General features: G+C 25.4%; 1 long non-coding RNA gene across 1 annotated transcript; it reads right to left on the bottom strand.

Moving 5' to 3' along the window:
* Window positions 1-7,741: 7,741 nt before the first annotated feature.
* LOC101237843 (uncharacterized) lies at window positions 7,742-8,793 on the bottom strand. Its single transcript, XR_010638058.1, has 2 exons — window positions 8,515-8,793; window positions 7,742-8,356 (listed from the first exon to the last, which is right to left on the bottom strand). It is a non-coding gene; the product is annotated as an uncharacterized LOC101237843 (long non-coding RNA).
* Window positions 8,794-10,396: the final 1,603 nt, after the last annotated feature.

A 10,396-nucleotide genomic window follows, 5' to 3' on the forward strand; every position in this document is an offset into this window, starting at 1 on the left:
AAAATTTAATAAATTTCCAAAATATAGCATTTATTATTAAGGCCCAAAAATATGGAATACCTATTAAAAAGGATTCAATGGTACGGCAAGGTTGTTAAGTTCGTTTAAGTTTCTAAATAAAAAATAAATTTTTAAAACTTGAGAAACATTTGTGCTTAATTAACAATTGTGACTCTGAAGTCATTTTATTATTTTTTAGGCTTCTTTTTCTTTGTCTTTATTTGATATGATTATTAATGCAGTACTTTTATATTTATTAGTATTTTTAAGAATTACTCTATTTTTTTTAAACTTTATATAGGGGCTCTATGAAATGATTGCGTATTGTCATCTTCATCTTCTTCGAGTCCCTATCAGTTTGATTCTTTATTTAATAAAGAATAAAATACTTATTAAACAATAAAAAAAATGATATAAAAAAATTTTCTGGAGAGACAAAATTGGTTAATGAACAAATGATTGCTCCATGGCTCGAAACAACATTGCCTACAATTCTCTCCCTATACCCACTTATATTTTTAATGGCAATGAATTTGACCTTTTTCACTGATGTTTGTTTAACAATAGTTTACATTAATTAAATAAAAAGTTAACAGGAAGCAAGCATAAAAAGATTTGCCTGAATGGAGTGGCCGTGGGGAACGTTAAGAAAAGACTTTAAAAATTTGGATATTGAAGTCTGCTAGATATTTCAAAGGAGTAAAAAATATTTCTTGCAACTGAATATTTCTATTATTATCTGAAACTAAAGAAATTAATATGAAGTTTTATTTTCATCAGAAGAAAAAATGATTAGAGATGGTTGTTCTTCCTATCGAAGAAATTAGAGATGGTTGTTCTTCCTATCGTAGAAATTTGATTGGATAAAGCTTATTTTTCTTACAAAGAATACAGCATCGATTAAGCAACTATGGATCAATTTCTATGCTATGCTACTTCTAACTATCTACTATCCATCTTAACCTTATTCACTTCAATGCTAGTCTATAACTACTAATACTTGATCTTTTTTAAAATTCTTTTCTACTACTTTCTTTATTTCAATGCTGATTTATTACTACTAATACTTGGTCTTTCTTAACTTTTTCTCAAATTAATATCATTATTCTATTTCCAACTCTCACTATTATAAATATTGCTATTTTTTATTATTGTTATTATTATTATTGTTGCTATTGTTGTTATTATTACTATTAATATTATTATTATTATTATTATTATTAATAGAATTGTTATTTATATCGTTAGTGTCATTATTATTCTGATTATTATTACCAATTACTGGAGTTTTTATGATTGTTGCCTATTATTATTACTGATACTTATATTGCTATATTATTTACAATGTTCTTACTGTATATTATTATAATCTACTCTTTTGTTGCTATATTTTAATTAGGTATATAAAAGTATTTTATTCTAGGTAGATGTATAAAAGTATTTTGAATTTTGTCCTAAATTTATCAAACTTCTTACTTAATTATTATTCCATAAAGTTTTTCGTTTAAATATTGTACTGTTTTACGTTTTTTTTTTTTTTTTTGGTTTTTTAGTTTGGTGTTTTAGTTTCTTATTATGGTGTTTACTTAAAATTAGTACTTGTACTATATGTAAATGTTCCATGGAATGTAAAATTTATTTCAGAATACATTTGATTTGAATAAATAATCCAATCCCTTTAAACAAATATAGCTCACTCTCACTGTAAAGCAGATTGCTGTTTTGGAAAAATAGAACAAGATACTTAAGTTTTCTGTCTTAGTTGCTATGTTTATACTAACAAAAGCATGAAACTCTATTTCAGAACAAACATTTATAAATTGTTTCAAGAAATCAGGAAAGAGTTGATTGGGATAAGAACAATATGTAACCTCAAGAATACTAATAAACCAAGTATGCGTTTTAAACAAAGTCCTAAATTTTGCCTCGTTTTGAATTAAAAATATAAAAATAATATTCAAAACAGTTTAACACTATATATTAATGTTGTTTAAAAACACAGAAAACGGTAAATGTAAAATAATATATCTGATTTAAGTAAAATATTTTTTTCATTTGTTGGGTTGAAATGGGCACAAACCATTAGACACAAACCCACTCAAAATATTAGCGGACAATAATGCTTTTAACCAAGCTCGTTAAAAAAGTTCCCTTTGTTCAAAAAAGGAAACTGTTTTTCTATGATAGTTTACAAGCCAAAAATATACTTTACAATTGTACAAGCATTTAAATGGTTTCTAAACACCAACACTAAAACTGTGTTTTCTTTTTTGACTAATTAAAAGCGTCGCCAGGTAGAAAAGAGTTGATTTGTCGTAAAAAGATTGATAGACGCAACATTAGCAAAACAAAGCTTGATTGTCATTGCAGAATAGGTGTTAAAGGTATAGCTAATAGCACAAGCAATTTTTTGACTCTACTAGCCAAATATGGTCTGATTTTGGACAATCATTTTAAACATAAATAAACTGTACTTAGAAGTACAAAATGCAAGTACAAAATGCAAGTACAAAATGTAAGTATAAAACGCAAAGTACAAAATGCAAGTATAAAATGCAAGTACAAAACGCAAAGTACAAAATGTAAGTACAAAATGCAAGTACAAAATGCAAGTACAAAATGCAAAGTACATCGCAGTAATATTAAATGTTTCTCATTTTAATTAAGGTAATTGTGAACTATAATAAACTTCATAAATTCGTTGTTCTGACTAATAGTTATAGTAAAAGTCATTAAAGTTGATGAAATATGTTAACCATATGTTGATGTTAACCATATGTTGATGTTAACCATATGTTGATGTTAACCATATGTTGATGTTAACAATATGTTGATGTTAACCATATGTTGATGTTAACCATATGTTGATGTTAACCATATGTTGATGTTAACCATATGTTGATGTTAACCATATGTACAACTCTCAGAAAGAAATATTTTGGGGTCACAGTGGCTGACTTCTAAAAAGTTTGTAACTTTATCTTGTTTTATTGTCAATAAGTAAATTAAGCATCATATTTTGAAGTGTTTTTCTCGAGGTTTTATTTTTTGAAACTAATATAGATAATAATAAATAATTAATATAAATATATAATAGTATAAATAATTTTTTAAATTATGTGTCAAATTAATAAGAAGTATATACTTGTTTTAAGACGATAAAAAAGTTTATATTATCCAATGATGGTTGTTAAATTTGAAGCTTTGTAAAGATCATTTATGTATATCAAAAATAAAATTGGTCCGTGTATTGCAGGTGAATACTACTTGCATAACAAGTGGTATTCCTCATTAACCAATAATATTTGAAAAGAACAGTCTTGTTATAATTGCAACTTTATTTTTTGAAGAAAAATTCAGAGCTTTTGTTCTACCATCCTCTGAAATTTGTTTAATCGATTTATTTTTTATAACCTTAAATAAAAATATTATAAAATTATTATTTAAGAATATAAAAAACAATATCTAAATGATATACGTATTAAAAACCTTTAGGATATAAAACAATTATATCCTTAAGGTTATAGTTTATTGTAATTATAATGTAGATCAGTATTAAAAATACTGATATACATTATAATTACGATAAAAAAAACTTTTTTTTAAAGAAACTTAAAAAAAATCCATTTAAAAATTTACATTTGCACATAATCACTTCATTACTACGTCAGAATTTGAATTGTTACTTTTATTTGCATCGTTAACAACTATTGACAATAATGGAAAAGTTTATAGAAAATGAAAATTTATAAACTATTGATCTAACCACAATTATGTGAGTACAACATGACATAATAAAAAATTGGTTAAAAAGAATAGAGGCATTGAAGACAAAAACGTAAAATCTTCTTTGCCTTCATGGGTGATGAATGTTTTCTACAAGCAACCAATGAAATAGACAAAAAAAATTAGAAAGCTTATTATCTGATTGATAATTAGATAATTAGAAAAAATCCTAAATTTTGTTTAATTGATAGCAAGAATTTGATTTTTAAGTCGTGAAAGAGATACTTAATATGTAATTGTGTACTTTTCAAGAAGTGCGCCAAGTTGAAGGTTTACTGCACTATAAACTAGATAGCTCACTGGTTTGTAACAATTTCAAAGAAATTTAAGAGTTAGTGGAACTGGTACTTAAATTGGAAATGCTATTAATTTTAAAGTAATTAAAACAGGATTTTATTTAAAGAATGGTAGATTTATGGGAATTGAGTTACGAGGAAATTAATTAGTAAATGAGAAATTGTAAACATTAATTAGTCTCCAGGTAGCAATAAGCAAGAAAATTGAAGTTAATTGAAAAAGTTATTTATGAAAACAGTAGAACTAACACAAAATTTTTCTTCAACCTCTTTATTGTCATCAGAAATACTCATCTTAGTAATGATTCTATTCGTTCTGGATGTTCCCCCAAGACATGAAATTAACTTTGATAAAACCTATATACAAAAAAGGTAAAAAATAAACAAACTATGGACAGGCTGATAAGTATATTACCACAGTTATAAAAAATACATTTGAAATTATATTTGAAAAGGAAATTTTTTCTTCGAATTGAGAAAAACCTTGGTGATAGTGGAATTATTCCAATCAAATTCGGCTTTAAAAAGATATGCGATTCAGTACATACAAGATTCTACATTCTCAATAAAATGACTGGCAAAAATTAAAAACCAAAACAAAAGGTTCCAGGTGTTTTAACTGATGTAGAAAAAGGCTTTATTTATTATTCTGTTGTTTTTTTATTAGCAATATTAACAGCTTACAGCAAACTTAAATACATAGGTGCAAGCAAAAAACTTTAAAACGGATGTCTTCATATTTTTTTAAAACAATCAGCTGTTACTGGAAGGTTCAGTCAGTTGTTTCTTAATTTCTAAAGAAAAAGATGTAAAGTTGAATGTAGGTTAAGGATCATGTATGGGTCCATAGCTTATATAATATCTATCGAGTGCAACAGGTTAAATGTTTTCCTTTTTACAGTCTGCAGGACAATGATTGCAATGGCTGACTATTTTGAACAGCAACAGAATATGTTGCAGGAAATTGATTTTTAGCAAATGGACTTTCACTTCATTCTAAACAACAAAAAAGCATGATATTTGATAGCTTAAAAAATTTAGAAGTAATTTGCTTGGTGGACTGGGGATTGATGCGGTTAGAGGGGTTAGATGGGTCTTAGCCCCATCGTCAATAGTTAATGATTTTAGCTGGTTTAACAACAATAAGGCGTCAAGAGCTTAAACCATCGCTTTCCAATTTTTTAATAAAATATGGTGAATAAAAGTAACAAAAGCCTTTGACAACTAATTGAAAGAATGAATGAATGCCTAGTGCATTCATTAGTGTAATTCTCGGTTTGCCGAACCGAGTGCAAACCGAGAATTAGCAATACGTTATGTGAATTAAAAAACAACGTTTTCAGTCAGTTATTTCTCTGAAAAATAAAATGATTTTCATAAAAAGGATTTATTCGATATATATGATAATATTATCGTAGATAAATATATGTTCTGTTATACATTATTCTTTTTAATACTTTTAAGAAGACTGGTAGAACTGACTGGCAACTTAAACATTAATTTTTTATGCTGATATGGTTGACTGTTTTGAAGATTGAAGTTGTTTTTTGCTTTTTGTAGACTGTGCTTTGTTCAGATTTTAGAAAGATCTTGAGGCAAAAGATTCTTTAAATAATGAAAGTAAAGCAAAGATTCCACAATTTATTTATTTTCAATTACATCAAGCATAGAAGTTGTGTTTGTCTGTTGGTTAACAGTAATTTCATTCATAATCAACCAAGCAATTAGAAGCAAGTCAAGAAATTAAACTTTTTTAAGTAAGTTTTAATAGACAGTGAGGTTTTTTTTTATGCTTATTTGATTAGTTTTTAGATATTTTTTTACTTCTTTAGTTATTCAAGTTTTGGGAGTTAAGAATTATAGCCCTTTAAATTAAGTTTGCGTTGTAAATTTGTTAAAGGTTTTTGAAAAAACTGATAGATTACGGTTTATATTGTCATAAAGTTTACAAAGCTCCAGTATTCATGCTAAAATGTTGTTCTTCAAGTAAATTTAGGTTACTGTTGTAAAAAATATGCTTTTTTTATTGTTGTCTTACTCTGCATATTTGCTTTTTGGTCAGCACTTTTATCGAAAAAATTTTAAAAGTATTTGGAAACATCAGTTTTTACAATACCTTTTTTAACCAACTTAAATAAAAAACGTTGGTTAGAACAGTTTTTCTTAGAAACTCTGAACTAATGAGGATGAACGCAAGGATCAACGATTTCAAATTCTTTTATGTATTTTTCTGTTATATGCATTGTTCTCATTTCAATTTAAAATTTATTCATTCTTTAGATCATTTTGTTTATTTATATTTTTATATTATATTATTCATATTATTTATTGTTATATAATTAGTGTAAAATTGAATTAGTGTAAAATTGTAAATATAAAAAGAACGCACAGATTTGCACATCATATAAAAAGCACAACGAGTTAAAATTAAATTAAGCAAGAAATTATATATATAAAAATAATATATGGGTAGAACTCAATAAATACGGCTGCGTATAAACTTTTTTTAAAATATATATATATTTTTTAATAATATATAATTATTTCGATATTCCCATAATTATTTCGATATTTCAAATACATCGAAAAGAAGCTATTACAAATGTTCAACTTAAACCTAGCTCGAACATTAATCCTAACATTATTATTGGCGTTTTCAAAGGATTTTTATGTCGTGCAAAAAGAATTTGCTCTCAAAAACACCTTTAAAAAGAAACTGATTGAACACCAGAAAAACAGCTTAAAGAAAAATGGTCCAGTTCGGGTGCAACTGAACATTCCAAAACATGCCATGGTAAGTTTGATTGGTTGCACCCCAAAACATTATCTGTAGCCCCAGAAGATCGAACTCGGAAAATCAGAGAGTCACTCGAAATAAGCAAAGCTTGGGTTCGATAGGAGTTGAGAAATGGTGATGTGGTTCTCAATTGGGATGACGGTGATAACGTGACAACTAAAACCTGGGGGCCATTTTTTAATAAAATCTGCTGACGTCAGTTATTTGAGAAATTTTTTGTATTATATTTTGGCTTTTTAGTGTTATCTTTTTAACGGTTTGTTTTTACTATAACGATTTCTTTGTAACTATTTTATTTATTATACCTGATGACGCTGATCACGATAGATCAGCGAAATATCGAAATAATTATATATTATTAAAAAAAAAAATATATATTTTAAAAAAAGTTTATACGCAGCCGTATTTATTGAATTCTACCCATATTTTAACGTATAACAAGAAAATGACTTTCAAAGATTAAAAATAATATATATATATAATATAATACAATAATATAAAATAAATTATATATAAAAATAAACCCAATTAAGACTTATTATAAACATAAATCGTAGCTTGCATATGTTATGCAAGATAAGAGAAGTATTAAAAATATTTATGTTTTGTTTTTATTATTTAGAAAAAATTAAAATATCTGAAGAAATATTTTAGGAGTTTAAATACGTTAGGTATGTTTTTTTTAAAAACTGAATTTGAAATGATTTAAATGTTTAAGCGAACACAAGAAATACGCTAATAAATCAAATATGCGAATACAGGAAATATACAAATAAATCAAGTTTTACGCAGGGTTTAAAAATAGTCTTGATGCAAAATGGAAAATAAATATCAAAGTATAAATATAAAACAAATATAAATATCTAGTTTTCTCATTGACTGTGTTTATTTCTCATTTACTCTGTTTATTTACATCTTTATACAAATTCAAATATATAAAAAATTATTAAAAATAAGTTTAATTACTTTAAAATATAATAAAATATTTTCATCTTTTGAAATTCATTTCGATTTGAATGACGCAAAATGATTATTTAAATTCGGTTTTATTATTCCGTGTTCAACTGATTCATTGCTCCGTGGTTGCACTATGTATTTTTATAATTACAATTTATTTACAATAATTTATACAAGTATTTACATCTTATTTACAAGTTAATAAAAATATTTTGACTGAATATTTTGATTTTTTTGAAGGGCCAACATATTTTCATTTAAGCTGTGGTCACACTCATTAACGCAAAGTGGTTGTTAAGCTAGTTTTTTAAAAAGTCTATTTTTTTGACAACTAAGTATGCAGTACCTTTCGTTTTCTTTGCATTTTTGGAATTTGTTATACCCTATTGGAAGTGTTTCTGTAGAAGGTATGTTTTCTAAACAACTGGTTAATGCAGAGCTGCAATTTTTCTTACACGGAGCATCGCAAAATACTTCTGCATAAAGCACAGAAAAGATGATAACTGCTGTAATAATTTTCCTTAATCAAAAAATAACAGTCAATAATACTATATAAGATGCAAAAAAAGTTGTTTAATTAGGAATCTAGATAAAAAAAAAAAAAAGCAATATGGTGTTGTTATGTTTTATAAGAATTAAGGTCATTGGAGAAGCAAAGTAAAATGAAGTTATACTTACATCTTTCAGCTTTTTTGGTGAGTTACTTCCTAAGTGAAAACATTGAATGAAAACATGTTACCTTAGACGATTAAATACCGGTTACTAGTGTTTGCTAAAGGTACAGAGATGACGAGTGAAGCTGTCTATGAGTGCGCGTCGGTAATGTTTGAAAATTTCATTTGAATAAACAAAAACTATTTACCCTCCGGAAAAATCATGCGCAAACTGTCAAATAAAAAACGAAATACAATTCAAGGAAATATTTTCAGACTTCATTACTACTCTAATTGGATTATGCTTGTCAAAATAAATAAATAAAATCTAACTGGAACTATTTTAAGTCGTTATCAATACTTTTTATTCAAAACAATATGAATTGCTTGTCATATTTATAATATATATATATATATATATATATATATATATATATATATATATATATATATATATATATATATATATATATATATATATATATATATATATATATATACATATATATATATATACATATATATACATATATATATAATATATATATATATATATATATATATATATATATATATATATATATATATATATATATATATATATTATAAGATTAACTAAGTTTAATTTGTATAACGTGTTCGATAATGTACAACTAGTAAATTTTGGCACTTATTACTTTTCAGGTCTATTTTACTAACTTTTATATAAAAAATAAAAATATTGCGTGATTATGATTCTGAGTCTTTATTTTTTATATATAAAAATAAGATAATTTCATTAAGAATTGGGAAAAAAACATGGAAATCACAAGGTTTATCACATGACATGTTTGTTTACGTTTATCACTAAAGCTAATGCCGTTTTACTGTTTAAAAACATGTTTACACGGATTCAAATACATTAAAATAGTTACTGTTTTATTTGCACATTTTTTGAATCCAAATTACTTATATATTAATGATATTTATAAGCCATGAAACGATTCACGGAAAATATTAAAGACAAAGTTAAAGCTCAAGAATTTAGGAAACAAAAATTGCCTAAAACTGCAAAGTCAGAATTAGGTATAAAGAAAGCTGAAGATTAAAAATTTCTTCATTGGTCTGCAAAATATTTTGATATTTTATTCTTACCCACCCATTATAATTATTATTTCGATGACCAATATTTGCGATATTCATTATTGCAATAATAGTTATATCAAAAAGCAAATAAATAAGAAAAATATTTTTTATAAATTGTTTAAAACATTAAAATAAAATTAAAAATGACTTAATGTTTTGATTACTTTTACTGATTAGCTAGTTACCATGCCTCATTTGTTAAGTCAAAAAAAGCCTATTAATGAGTTCTTTTAAAATTTTAACATCTCATTTTTAAAGAAAAAACTGTTCACTTCGTCCAAAAGATTAACAACGTTAACCGAATAAGTTATTAAAACGTCGCCATTTAAAATTAACGGATAAATTTGTTCTTACATTCTTACTATTAATTCATCAACAAGTTTCGCAGTTTCAAAAAAATAAAGCTTAAATTAAGTAACTAAAATAACATAAACCAACATAAATTAAATAAATTACTTTTATAAAGTAAAGTAAAGTAGTTTTTATAAAATATTTTATCCATTACCCGTTTTACCCGTTATTAGGGGTTTGCACTTATTCTTTAATTTCTTTTTTTTTTTTTTTTTTTTTTTTAATTTATATTTTGCCATCTATATATCCGAGAAAATAAAATTACAAAAGGGAAATAAAATTATAAAACAAAGAGGATCTATAAAAACAGACAAGGCGTCAAAAAAGATACGGATTATTAAACTCACCGCAATCTTTTTATAGTGGCCCTATGTGGGCTTTGCTAGTTAAAAATAAAGTGGTTAAAAATACAACTCCGATATAGTATAAAG

Source organism: Hydra vulgaris, chromosome 04 (assembly GCF_038396675.1).
Source record: "Hydra vulgaris chromosome 04, alternate assembly HydraT2T_AEP".
In the NCBI taxonomy this organism is placed as follows: Eukaryota; Metazoa; Cnidaria; class Hydrozoa; order Anthoathecata; family Hydridae; genus Hydra; species Hydra vulgaris.